This window comes from Musca domestica, unplaced genomic scaffold (genome assembly GCF_030504385.1).
Source record: "Musca domestica strain aabys unplaced genomic scaffold, Musca_domestica.polishedcontigs.V.1.1 30, whole genome shotgun sequence".
NCBI classification, from domain to species: Eukaryota; Metazoa; Arthropoda; class Insecta; order Diptera; family Muscidae; genus Musca; species Musca domestica.
Genome location: NW_026712300.1, coordinates 8,266,917 through 8,291,053, shown reverse-complemented (window position 1 = coordinate 8,291,053; position 24,137 = coordinate 8,266,917). Strand labels below are relative to the sequence as shown.

The 24,137-nt window shown below is 37.8% G+C and overlaps 3 long non-coding RNA genes across 4 annotated transcripts in view; 2 read left to right on the top strand and 1 right to left on the bottom strand.

Moving 5' to 3' along the window:
* The window catches only part of LOC131803516 (uncharacterized), a 31,627-nt gene that overhangs the window by 6,629 nt on the left and 861 nt on the right, over positions 1-24,137 (top strand). The gene's annotated exons all lie outside the window — the stretch shown is intronic.
* Positions 1,803-24,114, top strand: LOC131803517 (uncharacterized). 2 transcript variants are annotated; one of them, XR_009342626.1, is made up of 3 exons: positions 1,803-2,160; positions 2,240-2,967; positions 23,966-24,114. It is a non-coding gene; the product is annotated as an uncharacterized LOC131803517 (long non-coding RNA). The 2 variants fall into 2 exon arrangements; XR_009342625.1 differs by lacking the exon at positions 23,966-24,114 and adding an exon at positions 3,665-3,914.
* Positions 5,040-8,341, bottom strand: LOC131803519 (uncharacterized). The gene is made up of 3 exons (XR_009342627.1): positions 7,984-8,341; positions 6,534-7,904; positions 5,040-6,479 (listed from the first exon to the last, which is right to left on the bottom strand). It is a non-coding gene; the product is annotated as an uncharacterized LOC131803519 (long non-coding RNA).

Genomic DNA, 24,137 nt, shown 5'->3' with positions numbered 1-24,137 from the left:
TAAAAAGCCATTTGATTTGACAACAGACGCTTCGGCATTAGGACTACGGGCAGTGTTGTCTCAAGGTGGTAGGCCTATAACAATGATTTCCAGATCATTGACCAAAAGGGAGCTTAATTATGCCACCAATAAGCGTGGCTTATTTGCTATTGTTTGGGCTCTAGGAAAATTGAGAAATTACTTTTATGGTGTTAGAAACTTGAACATCTTTACGGACCACCAACACCTTACGTTTGCGGTCAGAGACAAAAACCCAAACGCCAAAATCAAACGTTGGATGGCCTTTGTTGATGAACATAACGCCAAAATCTTCCACCAACCTGGAAAAGAAATTATGTGGCAGACGCCCTCTCAAGACATGCCATATATTGTGTGGAATTAAATCACACGACGCCGTGAATCCAGACTCTCAGATCTTATATGCATTGGAAGATGATATGTCATCAGAGGTAGCGACAGTACACAGTGAGATATCTTTGACTCATACGATTGACGCAACTGACAAACCAGTCAACTGTTTCAAGAACCAGATTATACTCCACGAGGCGAACTTTCCTAAAACCAGAAAGTTCATCATTTATTCGGAGAAAGTCCGTCATATGATTGACTTCACTGACAAGAACACTCTAGTCAATGATGTGAAGTTACTAGTCAGCCCAAATGTTGTAAATGCCATTCATTGCAATCTACCTATTCTTGCGTGCATCCAGCACGAATTGGTAAGTCTTTTTCCAGGAACAAAATTTTGGCATTGCAAGAATATGGTTCAAGATATTTTTTATAGAAATCAACAAAGAGAGATAGTTGTTACTGAACATAATCGTGCTCATAGAGCAGCGCAGGAAAACGTTAAACAAATTCACTCAGACTATTACTTGCCAAATATGGGTAGGATAGCAAACGAAGTTGTGGCAAACTGTAGACTATGCACCAAAGCCAAATACATTAGGCACCCCAGGAAACAGGGGATGGGTTCAACACCGTTACCCTGCTATGTTGGTGAGAGGCTGCATATCGATATATTTTCCACAGATAAGAAATACTTTCTAACCTGTGTATACAAAGTTCGCTATAGTACAGACTATACCTTTACGAACCAAAGCAATTTCTTTCCTCATACGAGGAATGTCTACTGCGACAATGAACCTTCATTAAAGTCCGAGACAATAGGATCCCTATTACGAGACCAATTTGGTGTCAATATTTCCTACGCACCTCCACTTCATAGTGCTTCAAACCGCAAGGTGAACGCTTTCACAGTACCCTTTCAGAGATCTCAAGATGCCACAAATTAGAAAAAAAAAGATTGAGAGGACGGTTGATCTAATCCTACTTGCAACAGTGAAATATAACCGAACCATACACTCAGTGACAAACCAAAGACCAATAGACATAATTCACTTTTCATCAGAAGATGGTAAAGAGAAGGTGAAAGAAGGATTAACTAACGCTCAACTGACTTCGTTAGAAAGAAACAACACCTCTCGACAGAACAGATCATTTAATGATGGATACAGAGTGATGGTAAGGAACAATAAACGGTTATGTAATAAACTAACCCCCTATATTCTGAGGAAATTGTTGAAGCAGATCTAGGAACAACTGTTCTTATAAAAGGGAGGGTAGCCAAAAAAACAATTTAAGATAAAACGAACTCTCCCTTACTACCTTTTTTTTAATAAATTACCTTTTTCAACTGATTTTGACAATGATACTATCCATCCGTCCAACGACAGCAACACTAATGGACTATTCCAACAGTAAATACATCTCGATTACAGACGGCAACGTGATTATTTGGAGAGATTTTGACTACTTGAGACGTACAACAAACTTAACATCGTATTCTGAAATCGCAGATGAAACTGAAAACCGCACCTAACATTTTTCTTTATAACACATGGTTAAATTAATAAATTCCGATATAATGTGGATACGAGACCTTTTAACAACTTTAGAAGTTCAGCACAGACATGCAAGTAGCATCAATGTGATAGGAACAATTCTTAAAATAATTGCTGGAACGCCTGACTTTGATGACTTCGAGGGACTTAAATTTAAACAACAAGAAATCACAAACGCTATAAACAGACAAGACAACGAAGACGTGGACCTGAATATGCAATTTTGTGTCATATGCTGCAGAATCTAAATGGAAAGGTAATACGGGATCTGCCTGAAAAATATTTGTTCAAGCAATATTGCCTTCATACATTATATGTTGTATTTTACCGTGTAGTTGGCCACATGTATTGTTAAATAATAATTTTGTTTTGATTCGAGTAAATGAATACCGTGAACGCAATCCATCTGACAGGCCTAGAAATGCTTTGTGTATAGTAACCAGGCGGCTAAAGGCAAATTTCCGGAAGAATAACGAGTTTCTCGGCAATTGAGGAGGCATAACTCATTTAACGTAGAGTTGAACAACTACGTGATACTGCCCAACATTCCCTTCGCCGACAAAGTGTAACATATAGGCAATTCGAGCGTGAACGAGAAGCATTAAACAACTTCGTAGGCAGGATGAATCTTAGAGGCAAATAGAGCGGGAAAGAGACGCTATGAACCACAAAGCTCGTCGTCAGGACGAAAACCACAGATTATCCGAACAACGCTCTGTTCGTCGGGAAGATGAACCATCAAGCTCGTCGTCAAGACGAAACCTACAGATTATCCGAGCAACAAAGAAATGCTGCACAACGCTCTGTTCGTCGGGAAGATGAATCCCAGAGGCAATTAAAACGAGATAGGGATACATTAAGCCATCGAGTTAGTCGCCTGGAAGAAGTCTATAGAAGATTGGAGCGAGAGAGATGCATTAAGTCACCAGGTTCGTCGCCAGGATGGAGTTTATGGTCAACAAGAACGAGAAAGAGGTGCCTTCAATTACCAGGCTCTCCAGCAGGATAAGATTTTAGACAACAAGAACGAGAAACGCATTAAATCACCAGGTTCGTCGCCAAGGTGAAAATTATAGAACTAGAACGAGAAAGAGATGCATTTTATCACCAAGCTCTTCGGCAGGATGAAGTTTATAGACAAAAAGAACGAGAAAGAGAGGCTCGTAGGCAAGATGAATTGTATAGAGAAATGGAGCGAGAGAGATGTTCTAAACCGTCAAGTTCGTCGGCAGGATGAAACGTACAGACAACTTGAGCAAAAGGGGGCGGGGGGTACTTTTCGTCGTTCCCAACGTAGACGTAATGAGAACTAGAGACAAACCGAACGTGAATTGGACTCACAACGTCGCAATGTTCGAAGACACGATGTAACTTATCGCACAATTGAACCAGTCCGTAATACTGAACAACGTCGCGAAGCGCGACGAGTTGCTAGTCAGGGATTTCAGGAGTAGAATAGGATTAGACATTGTCGTGTCTTAATTCATTGGATGAATCCTTACAATCGTGAACGTTAAAATAGCCTTCAGTCGAAGAGAAGTGCTAACAAAATCTTTCCCCAGAATCCCGCAGGGAAATGTTACAAGCACACTCCATACGACACAGGTCAAGACAATTGAGCGAGTTCTACGATATAATCAGGGGTCCAACAGAAATTTGTATTTGCTGCGGAAGGCTTTGGTTCATTAAACAAATTAAAAATATCAGTAAGATCACATTATTGCAGAAATATGCACATCTAACTGAATTTTTCTTTCTAGCTTCAACATTTCCATCAGAAAAAATTCCATACAAATTTTGAGATACGTATATCATGTATGTTGCTCAAGGTGGAAAAATACCTTCAATATGCCTTTCTAAAAGGTTACATTTCCCAGATATACCAGATGACCTTTGTGGTTTAACATAGTTAGAACAGCGATTCGTTTCACCTTGAATACCCTTTATGAGAATCGCTTCCCTAGGATACAATCGCCAATGTGCTGTAAGAGGTGCCGTTTTAACGTACCAATTTAGTTAAATACAACTCTGAATGTGATTCCACGAACAGTCAATCATACAATACGAACACAGTTTCATGACTGAAGCGATATGCCCGGCGAAGATTTAGAAAGCCGCAAGATATCTTATAAATACGGTAAATACAAAATACACAACATAGTTCTTCTAGCGATTGGTTAAATAGCATGGACTGTAAATAAGAACAACCCTTTGTTTCTAACGTTGAAGATCTCAAGTTAGTATCGCGGTTAAACAATGCCACCTTTATACAAGATGATGTGGGTGAAGTAAATCCACAAGAAACATGATTCGGTAATAATCCTGTAAAGAATTTATCATTGCAGAGTATTTCCATTGCCCCAGGTGAGGGACAGCAACCATTAGATATGCTCTTGGATGAGGATTCTGAGAAACTGTACCATACTTCAATATACTGCGGTGGTAAAAAATTGCACTGCTACTATTTGAAAAATTATTAAGTTTGTAGTTCGGCGTTATGACAGACGGTGTGCCCGTGTGGAAAAAGTCTTATATTGCTATAGTAGCATTTCCACATGCTTGAGAAAAAAAGTTGGAATTAGACAATTTACTGCTGCTTAAATTCTAGATGATTAACTTATCCAAACCTTGTGCAACATGACGACGGCTATTATATATTTAAAGGCGTACGATAGTCACCAGCTCATTGGGAAGGGAAAAAAAATATGTTTTGGCCATGATTAGACAGCTAGGACTACCGACATTTTTAGAACTATATTCGCAGCTGAATCCCAATGGCCAGAATTACATTAAATTGGTAAAAATTTTGGAAGGAAAAGATTTTAATGAAGAAGAAGCAATATCTTACTCAACCCAGAAAAAATATGATCTTATATATATATATATATATATATATATATATATATATATATATATATATATACATTGTCTAACATTGGTATTACGAGGAGTTACCAACGGAATGACAAACTTAATATACCCTCCATTGTATGGTGGAGATGTCCCGATGTTAGTGGAGATGTCCCGATGAATGTTAGTCCATGCGAAACTGAACCAAAATATGTGGGCAGAAGGTGTTGCTACAGCTGCGGAATCGTGCACCTACTAAAACCCTATGAATCCATATGAAAGCTTGTCATATTTGTTATATTTTGAATGTCAGTAGAAGTCGAATCAGTAGAAATGAAGTGGCCAATGAAGTTCGCCACTGGTTGGAATGTAGCATCATCAGAAATGTTTAATTGAGGTGCGTTATGTAACCAGTATATTCCATGGGGAGATCCTCGCTGTTGAAACTCTTTTCTCAAGTAATGTTCAATAACATAATGGTCTTTAAATATTCCATCATTGGACCTGAAAAATTTAAATAAATGTCTTACTCTCTGATAGAAATACCTAGAGCATGTTATTAGATCTCTTCGGATAAGATCATATTTTTTCTGGGTTGAGTAAGATATTGCTTCTTCTTCATTAAAATCCTTTCCTTCCAAAATTTTTACCAATTTAATGTAATTCTGGCCATTGGGATTCAGCTGCGAATATAGTTCTAAAAATGTCGGTAGTCCTAGCTGTCTAATCATGGACAAAACATATTTATTTTTTTCCCTTCCCAATGAGCTGGTGACTATCGTACGCCTTTAAATATATAATAGCCGTCGTCATGTTGCACAAGGTTTGGATAAGTTAATCATCTAGAATTTAAGCAGCAGTAAATTGTCTAATTCCAACTTTTTTTCTCAAGCATGTGGAAATGCTACTATAGCAATATAAGACTTTTTCCACACGGGCACACCGTCTGTCATAACGCCGAACTACAAACTTAATAATTTTTCAAATAGTAGCAGTGCAATTTTTTACCACCGCAGTATATTGAAGTATGGTACAGTTTCTCAGAATCCTCATCCAAGAGCATATCTAATGGTTGCTGTCCCTCACCTGGGGCAATGGAAATACTCTGCAATGGTAAATTCTTTACAGGATTATTACCGAATCATGTTTCTTGTGGATTTACTTCACCCACATCATCTTGTATAAAGGTGGCAATGTTTAACCGCGATACTAACTCGAGATCTTCAACGTTAGAAACAAAGGGTTGTTCTTATTTACAATCCATGCTATTTAACCAATCGCTAGAAGAACTATGTTGTGTATTTTGTATTTACCGTATTTATAAGATATCTTGCGGCTTTCTAAATCTTCGCCGGGCATATCGCTTCAGTCATGAAACTGTGTTCGTATTGTAGTCTACGCTTAAGGTAAACTTGCACAACTTCAGTATGATTGACTGTTCGCGGAATCACATTCAGAGTTGTATTTAACTAAATTGGTACGTTAAAACGGCACCTCTTACAGCACATTGGCGATTGTATCCTAGGGAAGCGATTCTCATAAAGGGTATTCAAGGTGAAACGAATCGCTGTTCTAACTATGTTAAACCACAAAGGTCATCTGGTATATCTGGGAAATGTAACCTTTTAGAAAGGCATATTGAAGGTATTTTTCCACCTTGAGCAACATACATGATATACGTATCTCAAAATTTGTATGGAATTTTTTCTGATGGAAATGTTGAAGCTAGAATGAAAAATTCAGTTAGATGTGCATATTTCTGCAATAATGTGATCTTACTGATATTTTTAATTTGTTTAATGAACCAAAGCCTTCCGCAGCAAATACAAATTTCTGTTGGACCCCTGATTATATCGTAGAACTCGCTCAATTGTCTTGACCTGTGTCGTATGGAGTGTGCTTGTAACATTTCCCTGCGGGATTCTGGGGAAAGATTTTGTTAGCACTTCTCTTCGACTGAAGGCTATTTTAACGTTCACGATTGTAAGGATTCATCCAATGAATTAAGACACGACAATGTCTAATCCTATTCTACTCCTGAAATTCCTGACTAGCAACTCGTCGCGCTTCGCGACGTTGTTCAGTATTACGGACTGGTTCAATTGTGCGATAAGTTACATCGTGTCTTCGAACATTGCGACGTTGTGAGTCCAATTCACGTTCGGTTTGTCTCTAGTTCTCATTACGTCTACGTTGGGAACGACGAAAAGTACCCCCCGCCCCCTTTTGCTCAAGTTGTCTGTACGTTTCATCCTGCCGACGAACGTGACGGTTTAGAACATCTCTCTCGCTCCATTTCTCTATACAATTCATCTTGCCTACGAGCCTCTCTCTCTCGTCCTTTTTGTCTATAAACTTCATCCTGCCGAAGAGCTTGGTGATAAAATGCATCTCTTTCTCGTTCCAGTTCTATAATTTTCACCTTGGCGACGAACCTGGTGATTTAATGCGTTTCTCGTTCTTGTTGTCTAAAATCTTATCCTGCTGGAGAGCCTGGTAATTGAAGGCACCTCTTTCTCGTTCTTGATGACCATAAACTCCATCCTGGCGACGAACCTGGTGACTTAATGCATCTCTCTCACTCCAATCTTCTATAGACTTCATCCAGGCGACTAACTCGATGGCTTAATGTATCCCTATCTCGTTTTAATTGCCTCTGGGATTCATCTTCCCGACGAACAGAGCGTTGTGCAGCATTTCTTTGTTGCTCGGATAATCTGTAGGTTTCGTCCTGACGACGAGCTTGATGGTTCATCTTCCCGACGAACAGAGCGTTGTTCGGATAATCTGTAGTTTTCGTCCTGACGACGAGCTTTGTGGTTCATAGCGTCTCTTTCCCGCTCTATTTGCCTCTAAGATTCATCCTGCCTACGAAGTTGTTTAATGCTTCTCGTTCACGCTCGAATTGCCTATATGTTACACTTTGTCGGCGAAGGGAATGTTGGGCAGTATCACGTAGTTGTTCAACTCTACGTTAAATGAGTTATGCCTCCTCAATTGCCGAGAAACTCGTTATTCTTCCGGAAATTTGCCTTTAGCCGCCTGGTTACTATACACAAAGCATTTCTAGGCCTGTCAGATGGATTGCGTTCACGGTATTCATTTACTCGAATCAAAACAAAATAATTATTTAACAATACATGTGGCCAACTACACGGTAAAATACAACATATAATGTATGAAGGCAATATTGCTTGAACAAATATTTTTCAGGCAGATCCCGTATTACCTTTCCATTTAGATTCTGCAGCATATGACACAAAATTGCATATTCAGGTCCACGTCTTCGTTGTCTTGTCTGTTTATAGCGTTTGTGATTTCTTGTTGTTTAAATTTATGTCCCTCGAAGTCATCAAAGTCAGGCGTTCCAGCAATTATTTTAAGAATTGTTCCTATCACATTGATGCTACTTGCATGTCTGTGATGAGCTTCTAAAGTTGTTAAAAGGTCTCGTATCCACATTATATCGGAATTTAGTAATTTAACCATGTGTTATAAAGAAAAATGTTAGGTGAGGTTTTCAGTTTCATCTGCGATTTCAGAATACGATGTTAAGTTTGTTGTACGTCTCAAGTAGTCAAAATCTCTCCAAATAATCACGTTGCCGTCTGTAATCGAGATGTATTTACTGTTGGAATAGTCCATTAGTGTTGCTGTCGTTGGACGGATGGATAGTATCATTGTCAAAATCAGTTGAAAAAGGTAATTTATTCAAAAAAAAGGTAGTAAGGGAGAGTTCGTTTTATCTTAAATTGTCTTTGTGGACTACCCTCCCTTTTATAAGAACAGTTGTTCCTAGATCTGCTTCAACAATTTCCTCAGAATATAGGGGGTTAGTTTATTACATAACCGTTTATTGTTCCTTACCATCACTCTGTATCCATAATTAAATGATCTGTTCTGTCGAGAGGTGTTGTTTCTTTCTAACGAAGTCAGTTGAGCGTTAGTTAATCCTTCTTTCACCTTCTCTTTACCATCTTCTGATGAAAAGTGAATTATGTCTATTGGTCTTTGGTTTGTCACTGAGTGTATGGTTCGGTTATATTTCACTGTTGCAAGTAGGATTAGATCAACCGTCTTCTCAATCTTTTTGTTTCTAATTTGTGGCATCTTGAGATCTCTGAAAGGGTACTGTGAAAGCGTTCACCTTGCCGTTTGAAGCACTATGAAGTGGGGGTGCGTAGGAAATATTGACACCAAATTGGTCTCGTAATAGGGATCCTATTGTCTCGGACTTTAATGAAGGTTCATTGTCGCAGTAGACATTCCTCGTATGAGGAAAGAAATTGCTATGGTTCGTAAAGGTATAGTCTGTACTATAGCGAACTTTGTATACACAGGTTAGAAAGTATTTCTTATCTGTGGAAAATATATCGATATCCAGCCTCTCACCATGATAGGAGGGAAACGGTGTTGAACCCATCTCCTGTTTCCTGGGGTGCCTAATGTATTTGGCTTTGGTGCATACTCTACAGTTTGCCACAACTTCGTTTGCTATCCTACCCATATTTGGCAAGTAATAGTCTGAGTGAATTTGTTTAACGTTTTCCTGCGCTGCTCTATGAGCACGATTATGTTCAGTAACAACTATCTCTCTTTGTTGATTTCTATAAAAAATATCTTGAACCATATTCTTGCAATGCCAAAATTTTGTTCCTGGAAAAAGACTTACCAATTCGTGCTGGATGCACGCAAGAATAGGTAGATTGCAATGAATGGCATTTACAACATTTGGGCTGACTAGTAACTTCACATCATTGACTAGAGTGTTCTTGTCAGTGAAGTCAATCATATGACGGACTTTCTCCGAATAAATGATGAACTTTCTGGTTTTAGGAAAGTTCGCCTCGTGGAGTATAATCTGGTTCTTGAAACAGTTGACTGGTTTGTCAGTTGCGTCAATCGTATGAGTCAAAGATATCTCACTGTGTACTGTCGCTACCTCTGATGACATATCATCTTCCAATGCATATATGATCTGAGAGTCTGGATTCACGGCGTCGTGTGATTTAATTCCACACAATATATGGCATGTCTTGAGAGGGCGTCTGCCACATAATTTTCTTTTCCAGGTTGGTGGAAGATTTTGGCGTTATGTTCATCAACAAAGGCCATCCAACGTTTGATTTTGGCGTTTGGGTTTTTGTCTCAGACCGCAAACGTAAGGTGTTGGTGGTCCGTAAAGATGTTCAAGTTTCTAACACCATAAAAGTAATTTCTCAATTTTCCTAGAGCCCAAACAATAGCAAATAAGCCACGCTTATTGGTGGCATAATTAAGCTCCCTTTTGGTCAATGATCTGGAAATCATTGTTATAGGCCTACCACCTTGAGACAACACTGCCCCTAGTCCTAATGCCGAAGCGTCTGTTGTCAAATCAAATGGCTTTTTAAAATCAGGGTATAACAGTAAGACACCTTCGGAGGCAAAGATTTCTTTCAACCTTTGGAAAGCTTGGAGTTGATTTTCATCAAAATTAATCTTAAGTTTCCTTTTTTTGATAAAAGCTTTATCTTTATTTGCAATAAGAAAGTCATCAATATATACTGTTAATAAAACAAGTTCCCCTTCTACTTTCATTTTGTACAAGCATGATTCATTATCACAGCTTGAGGATCCAATCTTTTTCACACATGAATTTAACTTTGCATTCCACGCATGGCCAGATTACTTAAGACCGTAGATGTATTTCATCAAAGAACATCTTTGGTTGCTGCATGTATACTTCCTCGTTGAGATCACCATTCAAACAAGCACTAACAACATCAATATGGTGTATATGCATACCTTTGTTAACAGCTATGGCAAATACAAGTCTTATGTTAGCATAACGTATGACTGGTGAGAATGTTTCATGATAGTTCACACCATATTTCTGGCTGCAGCCCTTTTCCACAAGTCTTGCTTTGTATCGCTCTATATCACCATTTTTCGTAGCTTTTATGTCATAAACCCATTTGCATCCAATCGCATTTTTATCAGTTGGCAAATAAACAAGGTCCGGTTCGATTTTTATTCAAACAATTGTATTCAATCTTCATAGCTTTTTTCCATTCCGCTGACGTATTGCTAAATACTGCTTCAGTTAGAGTTTGAGGAACCAAATTTGCTTGTGTTGACAAGCCATTTATCATATTATATTGCTTCTTAGGTCCGCCAGGCTTACCATCACGAATTATTTTAGGATGACCTCCTCATCCTTTTGATTACCCTTGAAAAATATTTTCCGAATTCTCCCCCTGTGGCTGAATGTCAGAAACAACGAGCTCCTCTTGTGATTGAGTTTTTTCCATTTGGTTCTCGTTATTTAGTGCGTTTTCGTCAGATTCTTCTTCTTCACATGTAATATCTTCTCCTTCTTCAGCAGTATTAAAACCATCTTTACCGAATCTTCATCAACGGGAACATTCGAAACTTGGGAAATTCTCGAATATACTTTCTTCAAATCTTACATCACGTTTCTCAATAATGCAGTGAGATTCTTTATCATAGAGTCTGTATGCTATATTAAGTTACTCGCGTCCATTGTCACTTCGTAGAATTTTTATACCCTCCACCATACTATGGAGGGTATATTAAGTTTGTCATTCCGTGTGTAACTCCTCGAAATACTCATGTTAGACCCCACAAAGATTATATATTCTGGATCAGCGTACAATTCTAAATCGATTTATCGATGTTCGTCTGTCAGTTCGTCTGCCTGTCTTTTGTAATCACGCTATCTTTCGAACAAAATTGGATTAAAGGCTAAAATTTTGCACACATGTATATTTTTTCAGTAGGCAGGTTAAGTTCGAGAATGGACCGGGTCGGTTCACGTTTTCGTATAGCTCCCATAAACGGTACCTCCCAGTATTCGGTATTTTGATGATTTTAGCTACATTTATTAATTTGTTCCTGAGTTTTTGTGTTTATTGATATTTGTCTGTTCATAGCGTTTGTGATTTCTTGTTGTTTAAATTTAAGTCCCTCGAAGTCATCAAAGTCAGGCGTTCCAGCTATTATTTTAAGAGTTGTTCCTATCACATTGATGCTCCTTGCATGTCTGTGGTGAACTTCTAAAGTTGTTAAAAGGTCTCGTATCCGCATTGTATCGGAATTTAGTAATTTAACCATGTGTGATAAAGAAAAGTGTTTAATGAGGCTTTCAGTTTTATCTGCGATTTCAGAATGCAATATTAAGTTTGTTGTATGTCTCAAGTAGTCAAAATCTCTCCAAATAATCACGTTGCTGTCTGTAATCAGGATGTATTTACTGTTGGAATAGTCCATTAGTGTTGCTGTCGTTGGACGGATGGATAGTATCATTGTCAAAATCAGTTGAAAGAGGTAATTTATTCAAAAAAAGGTAGTAAGGGTGAGTTCGTTTTATCTTAAATTGTCTTTGTGGACTACCCTCCCTTGTATAAGAGCAGTTGTTCCTAGATCTGCTTCAACAATTTCCTCAGAATATATGGGGGTTAGTTTATTACATAACCGTTTATTGTTCCTTACCATCACTCTGTATCCATCATTAAATGATCTGTTCTGTTGAGAGGTGTTGTTTCTTTCTAACGAAGTCAGTTGAGCGTTAGTTAATCCTTCTTTCACCTTCTCTTTACCATCTTCTGATGAAAAGTGAATTATGTCTATTGGTCTTTGGTTTGTCACTGAGTGTATGGTTCGGTTATATTTCACTGTTGCAAGTAGGATTAGATCAACCGTCCTCTCAATCTTGTTTTCCTAATTTGAGGCATCTTGAGATCTCTGAAAGGGTACTGTGAAAGCGTTCACCTTGCCGTTTGAAGCACTATGAAGTGGGGGTGCGTAGGAAATATTGACACCAAATTGGTCTCGTAATAGGGATCCTATTGTATCGGACTTTAATGAAGGTTCATTGTCGCAGTAGGCATTCCTCGTATGAGGAAAGAAATTGATTAATTGTAAAATTGGACCTTTTAGGTCCGCTATGGTTCGTAAAGGTATAGTCTGTACTATAGCGAACTTTGAAAATTTATATTCACAGGTTAGAAAATATTTCTTATCTGTGGAAAATATATCGATATGCAGCATCTCACCAACATAGCAGGGTAACGGTGTTGAACCCATCTCCTGTTTCCTGGGGTGCCTAATGTATTTGGCTTTGGTGCATAGTCTACAGTTTGCCACAACTTCGTTTGCTATCCTACCCATATTTGGCAAGTAATAGTCTGAGTGAATTTGTTTCACGTTTTCCCGCGCTGCTCTATGAGCACGATTATGTTCAGTAACAACTATCTCTCTTTGTTGATTTCTATAAAAAATATCCTGAACCATATTCTTGCAATGCCAAAATTTTGTTCCTGGAAAAAGACTTACCAATTCGTGCTGGATGCACGCAAGAATAGGTAGATTGCAATGAATGGCATTTACAACATTTGGGCTGACTAGTAACTTCACATCATTGACTAGAGTGTTCTTGTCAGTGAAGTCAATCATATGACGGACTTTCTCCGAATAAATGATGAACTTTCTGGTTTTAGGAAAGTTCGCCTCGTGGAGTATAATCTGGTTCTTGAAACAGTTGACTGGTTTGTCAGTTGCGTCAATCGTATGAGTCAAAGATATCTCACTGTGTACTGTCGCTACCTCTGATGACATATCATCTTCCAGTGCATATAAGATCTGAGATTCTGGATTCACGGCGTCGTGTGAATTTAATTCCAAACAATGTATCGCATGTCTTGAGAGGGCGTCTGCCACATAATTTTCTTTTCCAGGTTTGTGGAAGATTTAGGCGTTATGTTCATCAACAAAGGCCATCCAACGTTTGTTTTTGGCGTTTGGGTTTTTGTCTCAGACTGCAAACTTAAGGGGTTGGTGGTCCGTAAAGATGTTCAAGTTGCTAACACCATAAAGGTAATTTCTCAATTTTCCTAGAGCCCAAACAATAGCTAATAATTCACGCTCATTAGTGGCATAATTTAGCTCCCTTTTGGTCAATGATCTGGAAATCATTGTTATAGGCCTACCACCTTGAGACAACACTGCCCCTAGTCCTAATGCCGAAGCGTCTGTTGTCAAATCAAATGGCTTTTTAAAATCAGGGTATAACAGTAAGACACCTTCGGAGGCAAAGATTTCTTTCAACCTTTGGAAAGCATGGAGTTGATTGTCATCAAAATTAATCTTATGTTTCCTTGATTGAGATGCGCTAACCTTCCCATTCTCCCCTTTTAAAATGTCATACAGAGGTTTTGCTATTGCAGCAAAGTCTTTAATGAAACATCTGTAATAACTTGTCAGGCCTAGAAATGAGCTGATATTATAAAGCGTAGTGGACTGTTCGTAATTGCGAATCGCCTCCACTTTTTCTGGGCTCGTTTTGATGCCATCTCTAGATACGGTGAAGCCAAGATATGCAACACTTTCCTTAAAAAAGTGAGACTAGGCACTTCCATACAATACGAATATCGTGGCCACAATTCGTACTACTACGACTGATCCCACGTATTCCAAGCTCTACCCATACCCAATGGGTGTGGCGGAATTTGTAAATTCTGAAATAAAGGAGTTGTTAAAAAATGGAATAATAAGGGCTTCTAGGTACCCATACCTTATCTGGGTTGTTGAGAAGAAGGGAAAGGATGAGCAAGGAAACATTAAATAACGTATCGTCATTGATTACAGAAAACTAAATAATATTACAGTCGATGATAAATATCAGATTCCAGAGGTGAGAGCAATACTAGCAAACCTTGGCAAAGCAAGGTACTTTACAACTCTCGACCTCAAATCAGGATTTCATAAGATTACTCTCTAAGACCAAGATAGGGAGAAAACTTCATTTTCGGTGGCAAACGGAAAATATGAATTTTGTAGACTTCCTTTTGGCCTGAGCCATTGATGATGTCTTGAGAGAACAAATCGGAAAGACATGTTATGTTTATGTGGACGATGTTATAATTTTTTCCGAAAACGAGGAAGACCACATTAGACACATTTCGTGGGTCTTGACTAGATTGCTTGAAGCCAACATGAGAGTTTCTCGAATCTCACTTTTTTAAGGAAAGTGTTGAATATATTGGCTTCGCTGTATCTAGAGATGGCATCAAAACGAGCCCAGAAAAAGTGGAGGCGATTCGCAATTCGATGCATATTTGCAGGAACAGGGCATTCTGCGTCAGTTAACAGTGGCTTATACACCACAACAAAACGCTGTTGCCGAAAGTGCAAATCGCACGTTAGTGGAGATGTCCGGATCGATGTCAGTCCATACGAAACTGAACCAAAATATTTTGCCAGAAGGTGTTGCTACAGCTGCGGAACCGTGCTGCTACTAAAACCCTATCAAACCATACTCCAAATCTACCAATAGAATCAAAATAAATTGAACATTTAACAATACATGTAGCCCACTACACGGTAAAATACAACATATAATGTATTTAGGTAATATTGTTGGAACAAATATTTATCAGGTAGGTCCTGTGTTATGGTGTTTAATAATAGTTATGCCTACATTTACTTATTAATTTTTTAAAACACCATTAAGTTTTCTACCATTTTACGACATTTTATGACAATATCAATATATTTAAATGTCGTATACCTGGACCTAAAATTTATTAAAAAAAGGCTCTGTCGAAATATTGCCAAACGAAACAAATCAATCCTACAGGTATATTTCCAAATTGTGACCGACTTTCGCCGAATATGGTCGAATTATTCAATTTACCTATACAAAGGGTATATGCACATATGTAGAACCTGTTTTTACCAAATCCGATCAAATTTGGACAAATAACCAAAACATCGAATATCCAGAATTATTTAGTGTCATGCCACTGGAGGTAAGAACAAATGCGAAGTTTAGATACCGAATTTAACACAATTTCTTTGAATATTTTGGCAAAATTTTAAAAGCAAAATACCAAATTTATGTGGTAACAATTATATAAGGCTATATGGGAATGTGGCCTTTATTAGCAAAGTGATATATATATATATATATATATATATATATATATATATATATATATATATATATATATATATATATATATATATATATATATATATATATATACATATAAGAGCTGGTTACTATCGTACGCCTTTAAATATGTGAGAGCCATCGTAGTACAAGGTTTTGGATAAGTAAATCATCTAAAATTTCAGCAGCAGTAAATTGTCTATTTCTAACTTTTTTTCTCAAGCATGTGGAAATGATATTTTTAATGCGGGAAATTTTTAATTTTTTATAGCAATATAAAACTTTTTCCACACGTCAAGACGCCGAACTTCAGACTTAATAATTTTTCCAATAGTAGCAGTGCATTTTTTAACACCGCAGTATATTAAAGGATAGGACAGTTTCTCAGAATCCTCATCCAAGAGCATATCTAATGGTCGTTGTCCCTCACATTTGGCAATGAAAATTCTCTGTGATGGTAAATTCTTTACAGGATTATTATCTAATAATGTTTCTTGTGGATTTACTTTACGCGCATAATCTTGTATGAAGTTGTTATACTAACTCGAGATCTTCAATGTTAGAAGCAAAGGGTTGTTCTTATGTACAATCCATGCTATTTAACCAGTCGCTAGAAAGAACTATGTTGTGTTTTTGTAGAGTTCCGTATTTACAATATATCTTGCGGCTTTGTAAATCTTCGCCGGACTTATCGTTTCAGTCATGAAACTGTGTTCGTCTTGTAGTCTACGCTTAAGGTGAACTTGCACAACATCAGTTTGATTGAATGTTCCGTTAAAACGGCACCTCTTACAGCACATTAGCGATTGTATCCTAGGGAAACGATTCTCATAAAGGGTATTCTAGGTGAAACGAATCTCTATTCTAACTATGTTAAACCACGAAGGTCCGCTGGTATATCTGGGAAATGTAATCTTTTAGAAAGGCATATTGAAGGTATTTTTCCACCTTGAGCAATATACATGATATACGTATCTCAAAATTTTTATGGATTTTTTTCTGATGGAAATGTTGAAGCTAGAAAGAAAACTTCAGTTAGATGAAGATATTTCCGCAAGAATGTGATCTTACTGATATTTTTAATTTGTTTAATGAACCAAAGCCCTCCGCAGCTAATACAAATTTCTGTTGGACCCTCCTGATTATCTCGTAGAACTCGCTCAACTGTCTTGACCTGTGTCTTATGGAGTCTGCTTGTAACTTAATACATCTCTCTCTCGCTCCAAATCCCTCTGGGATTCATTTTACCGACAAACAGAGCTTTGTCCAGTATTCCTTTGTTGCTCGGATAATCTGCAGGTTTCGTCCTGACGACGAGCTTGATGGTTCATAGCGTCTGTTTCCCGCTCTAATTGCTGTAAGAATCATCCTGTCTACGAAAATGTTTGTTTAATGCATCTTGTCGGCGAAGAGAATGTTGGGCAGCATCACGTAGTTGTTCAACTCTTCGGTTAAATGAGTTGTGCCTCCTCAATTGCCGAGATTGCGTTCACGGTACCGATTTGTTGCTAGTCTTTGGCGTTGCAAAGAAGATTGCTTAGGAGTATAAGCAAATTATTATCAAAATACCGAATATTGGGAGGTAATGTTATATGGGGGCTACACGAAGATGTGGACCTGCATAATTAATTTTTTGCAAAGGCTTTAGTATCCATTACGAACTTCAAATACGAACTTTGAAACAATTAGGGTGAATAATGGCGCTAAAATCATTAAAATACCACATATCGGAAGGTACCGTTATATGGGTGCTAGACGAACACGTGGACCTGAATATGCATTTTAGTGTCATATGCTGTAGAAACTATTGCGAACTTCAAATACGAAATGTTAAACAATTCCGGTGAAAAATGTGGCAAAAAAATAAACAAAATACCGAATATCGGGAGGTACTGTTATATGGGGGCTACACGAAGACGTGAACCTGCATAAGTAATTTTTTGTCAAGGGCTTTAATATGCATTACGAACTTCAAATACGAAATTTGAAACAATTCCGGAAAATGTAGCTAAAATCATCAAATACGAAAACGTGAACCGACACGGCCCACTTTCGAACTTAACCTGATAGATCGATTTAGCATTTTACGCTGATCCAGAATATATAAACATCGTTGGATCTAACATGGACATTTCGAGGAGTTACAAACGGAATGGCCAACTTAATATACCGTCCATAGGAAAGAGACGCTATGAACCACAAAGCTCGTCGTCAGGACGAAAACTACAGATTATCCGAACAACGCTCTGTTCGTCGGGAAGATGAACCATCAAGCTCGTCGTCAAGACGAAACCTACAGATTATCCGAGCAACAAAGAAATGCTGCACAACGCTCTGTTCGTCGGGAAGATGAATCCCAGAGGCAATTAAAACGAGATAGGGATACATTAAGTCATCGAGTTAGTCGCCTGGATGAAGTCTATAGAAGATTGGAGCGAGAGAGATGCATTAAGTCACCAGGTTCGTCGCCAGGATGGAGTTTATGGTCAACAAGAACGAGAAAGAGGTGCCTTCAATTACCAGGCTCTCCAGCAGGATAAGATTTTAGACAACAAGAACGAGAAACGCATTAAATCACCAGGTCCGTCGCCAAGGTGAAAATTATAGAACTAGAACGAGAAAGAGATGCATTTTATCACTAAGCTCTTCGGCAGGATGAAGTTTGTAGACAAAAAGAACGAGAGAGAGAGGCTCGTAGGCAAGATGAATTGTATAGAGAAATGGAGCGAGAGAGATGTTCTAAACCGTCAAGTTCGTCGGCAGGATGAAACGTACAGACAACTTGAGCAAAAGGGGGCGGGGGGTACTTTTCGTCGTTCCCAACGTAGACGTAATGAGAACTAGAGACAAACCGAACGTGAATTGGACTCACAACGTCGCAATGTTCGAAGACACGATGTAACTTATCGCACAATTGAACCAGTCCGTAATACTGAACAACGTCGCGAAGTGCGACGAGTTGCTAGTCAGGAATTTCAGGAGTAGAATAGGATTAGACATTGTCGTGTCTTAATTCATTGGATGAATCCTTACAATCGTGAACGTTAAAATAGCCTTCAGTCGAAGAGAAGTGCTAACAAAATCTTTCCCCAGAATCCCGCAGGGAAATGTTACAAGCACACTCCATACGACACAGGTCAAGACAATTGAGCGAGTTCTACGATATAATCAGGGGTCCAACAGAAATTTGTATTTGCTGCGGAAGGCTTTGGTTCATTAAACAAATTAAAAATATCAGTAAGATCACATTATTGCAGAAATATGCACATCTAACTGAATTTTTCTTTCTAGCTTCAACATTTCCATCAGAAAAAATTCCATACGTATATCATGTATGTTGCTCAAGGTGGAAAAATACCTTCAATATGCCTTTCTAAAAGGTTACATTTCCCAGATATACCAGATGACCTTTGTGGTTTAACATAGTTAGAACAGCGATTCGTTTCACCTTGAATACCCTTTATGAGAATCGCTTCCCTAGGATACAATCGCCAATGTGCTGTAAGAGGTGCCGTTTTAACGTACCAATTTAGTTAAATACAACTCTGAATGTGATTCCGCGAACAGTCAATCATACTGAAGTTGTGCAAGTTTACCTTAAGCGTAGACTACAATACGAACACAGTTTCATGACTGAAGCGATATGCCCGGCGAAGATTTAGAAAGCCGCAAGATATCTTATAAATACGGTAAATACAAAATACACAACATAGTTCTTCTAGCGATTGGTTAAATAGCATGGATTGTAAATAAGAACAACCCTTTGTTTCTAACGTTGAAGATCTCGAGTTAGTATCGCGGTTAAACAATGCCACCTTTATACAAGATGATGTGGGTGAAGTAAATCCACAAGAAACATGATTCGGTAATAATCCTGTAAAGAATTTACCATTGCAGAGTATTTCCATTGCCCCAGGTGAGGGACAGCAACCATTAGATATGCTCTTGGATGAGGATTCTGAGAAACTGTACCATACTTCAATATACAGCGGTGGTAAAAAATTGCACTGCTACTATTTGAAAAATTATTAAGTTTGTAGTTCGGCGTTATGACAGACGGTGTGCCCGTGTGGAAAAAGTCTTATATTGCTATAGTAGCATTTCCACATGCTTGAGAAAAAAAGTTGGAATTAGACAATTTACTGCTGCTTAAATTCTAGATGATTAACTTATCCAAACCTTGTGCAACATGACGACGGCTATTATATATTTAAAGGCGTACGATAGCCACCAGCTCATTGGGAAGGGAAAAAAATAAATATGTTTTGGCCATGATTAGACAGCTAGGACTACCGACATTTTTAGAACTATATTCGCAGCTGAATCCCAATGGCCAGAATTACATTAAATTGGTAAAAATTTTGGAAGGAAAAGATTTTAATGAAGAAGAAGCAATATCTTACTCAACCCAGAAAAAATATGATCTTATCCGAAGAGATCTAATAACATGCTCTAGGTATTTCTATCAGAGAGTAAGACATTTATTTAAATTTTTCAGGTCCAATGATGGAATATTTAAAGACCATTATGTTATTGAACATTACTTGAGAAAAGAGTTTCAACAGCGAGGATCTCCCCATGGAATATACTGGTTACATAACGCACCTCAATTAAACATTTCTGATGACGGCCCATTCTCGCACTTAGCCTGCCTACTGAAAAACGTACATGTATGCAAAATTTTTCAGACAGGCAGACGGACTGACAGACAGACGGACATCTATAAATCGATAATGAATTTTACGCTGATCCAGAATATATATATATATATATATATATATATATATATATATATATATATATATATATATATATATATATATATATATAGCTCCCATATAACGGTACCTCCCTATATTCGGTATTTTGGTGATTTCAGCGTCTTTATTCACTAAATTTTTTTCAAATTACGCATAATACTCACCGAAATTGTTTGAAATGTCGTATTTGAAGTTCGTAATGGATGCTACAGCCTATGACAAAAAATTGTCTACGCAGGTTCAGGTCTTCGCACAGCTCCGATATAACGGTACCTCCCTATATTCTATACATTATTCACCGTTTATTGCAAGTTCCGAATTTGAATTTGGTAATGACTTATGACAAATAATGCCTGTGTGGGTTCACTTCGTTTAGGCACCAATATAAAGGCAATATTCTGTATATATATATATATATATATATATTCTGGATCAGCGTAAAATTCATTATCGATTTATAGATGTCCGTCTGTCTGTCAGTTCGTCTGCCTGTCTGAAAAATTTTGCATACATGTACGTTTTTCAGTAGGCAGGCTAAGTGCGAGAATGGGCCGTGTCGGTTCACGTTTGCGTATAGCTCTCATAGCGGTACCTCCCATAAGCGGTACCTCCCAGTATTCGGTATTTTGATGATTTTAGCTACATTATTCTCCGGAATTGTTTCAAATTTCGTGTTTGAAGTTCGCAATAGGATCTAACGTGTGATTTGTACGTTCGGCAGCACGGTTTTGGTGGTGGTGTATAAGCAACTGTTAACTGACGCAGAATACCCTGTTCCTGCAAATATGCATCGAAATCTTTATTAAGATACTTGCGTCCATTTTCACTTCACAGAATTCTATAGCCTCCACAATGTCATTCCGTTTGTAACTCCTCGTAATATCAATATATATATATAGCTCCCATAAACGGTACCTCCCAGTATTCGGTATTTTGATGATTTTAGCTACATTATTCTCCGGAATTGTTTCAAATGTCGTGTTTGGAGTTCGCAATACAGCATATGACACTAAATTGCAATTTCAGGTACACGTCTTCGTATAGCACCCATAAAACGGTACCTCCCGATATTCGAAGATCGTAATGGTTATTAAAGCCCTTGACAAAAAAGTTATTTATTCAGGTCCACGTCTCCGTATAGCCTCCATATAACAGTGCCTCCCGATATTGGGTATTTTGATAACTTTAGCCACATTATTCAACGGAATTTCGGATTTGAAGTTCGCAATAGATTCTACAGCTTATGACACAAAATTGCATATTCAGGTCGACGTCTTCGTATATAACCCATATAACGGTACCTCCCGATATTCAGTATTTTTTATAATTTTAGCCATATTATTCACCGGAATTGTTTCAAATTTCGTATTTGTACATCACCGGATTTTTTTCAAATTTCGTATTTGAAGCTCGCTATATATTCTAAGCATATGACACAAAATTCCATATTCATGTCAACGTCATCTTATAGCACCCTTACATCGGTACCTCCTTATATTCGGTATTTTAATACCCCCACTATACCTTGGAGTGTACATTAAAAGTGTCATTCCGTTTGTAATTTCTCGGAATATTTAAGGTGGACCTTACAAAGCATATATTATAGATCAGCGTAAAAGTATAACAAAAACATATATAGATATTGTAATCACGTTATCTTTCGAAAGATGTAATTTTGCACATGAGTGCGTCTGCCCGTCTACAGGTTAAGTTCGGCCATGTTGGTTAAGGTTTTTAGGTATTGCCGCCATATAACGGTACCTCCTAATGCTCCTAAAATGTGGGTCTCATTTTCTAACAGATTTTTTTAAACTTCGGTACTTTGATTTCGCAATGGGTTCTATCTTTTGTGACAGAACATTGTCTATATGGTTCCATGTTGCCCTATATCCCACATATAGCCGTACCTCCATATATTCAGTATTTTGCAAATTTAAGCCACATTTTCTTAGACAATTGTTCTATTCTAACATTTCAAAGGTTCTCCCTTGTGAGACACCACTCTGCTTATAAAGGCCACATTTCCATATAGCCTCACATAATTGTTACCAGCCTAAGACAGAAAATTTTCTGTTCACGTCCACGTCTTCGAATAGCCCCCATATAACGGTACCTCCCGATATTTGGTATTTCGATGATTTTAGCGTCTTTATTCACCAAATTTTTTTCAAATTACGCATTTAGAGTTCGTAATGGAAACTCCAGTCTGTGACAGAAATTTGTTTATGCAGGTCCAGGTCTTCGTATAGCTCCCATATAACGGTACCTCCCTATATTCGGTATTTTGGTGATTTCAGCGTCTTTATTCACTAAATTTTTTTTCAAATTACGCATAATACTCACCGAAATTGTTTGAAATGTCGTATTTGAAGTTCGTAATGGATGCTACAGCCTATGACAAAAAATTGTCTACGCAGGTTCAGGTCTTCGCACAGCTCCGATATAACGGTACCTCCCTATATTCTATACATTATTCACCGTTTATTGCAAGTTCCGAATTTGAATTTGGTAATGACTTATGACAAATAATGCCTGTGTGGGTTCACTTCGTTTAGGCACCAATATAAAGGCAATATTCTGTATTTTTATAAAATTTAACAAAGTTTTTTTTTCAGGATTTTATTTCCAAATTCGTTCCAAATGGTGGAGGGTATTCAAATTTCGGCCCGGCCGAACTTACTGTTTTTAACTTGTTTACTTTAGTGTTTAGTAGTGAACAGTCCGACAGAGAGAACACAGTTATGCAACAGTTAAAATATAACAGTGCCACAAGTGTCACAAATAAAGTTAAAAACAGTTAAAATATATAACAGTGCCATAAATAATGTTAATACAGTTTAAATACGATTTTACTATGTATACAACTATTTATCTATTTAATTATATAAATATGTCTATACTACGCAAGCAATCTTCTTTACAACGCCAAAGACTAGCAACAAATCGAATAAATGAATACCGTGAACGCAATCCATCTGACAGACGTAGAAATGCTATGTCTATAGCAACCAGGCGGCTAAATATAAATTTCCACGAAGAGGAACGGAAAAGAGACCGAGTTTCTCGGCAATTGAGGAGGCATAACTCATTTAACCGAAGAGTTGAACAACTACGTGATGCTGCCCAACATTCTCTTCGCCGACAAGATGTAACAATTGGAGCGTGCACGAGATGCATTAAGCCACCATTTTCGTAAACAGGATGAATCTTAGAGGCAATTAGAGCGGGAAACAGACGCTATGAACAATCAAGCTCATCGTCAGGACGAAACCTACAGATTATCCGAGCAACAAAGGAATGCTTTCCCCAGAATCCCGCAGGGAAATTTTACAAGCAGACTCCATAAGACACAGGTCAAGACAATTGAGCGAGTTCTCCGATATAAGTGGTCCAACAGAAATTTGTATTTGCTGCGGAGGGCTTTGGTTCATTAAAAAAAATTAAAAATATCAGTAAGATCACATTATATGCACATCTAACTGAAGTTTTCTTTCTAGCTTCAACATTTCCATCAGAAAAAATTCATACAAATTTTAAAATACGTATAGCATGTATATTGCTCAAGATGGAAAAATACCTTCAATATGCCTTTCTAAAGGATTACATTTCCCAGACATACCAGCTGACCTTCGTGGTTTAACACAGTTAGAACAGCGATTCGTTTCACCT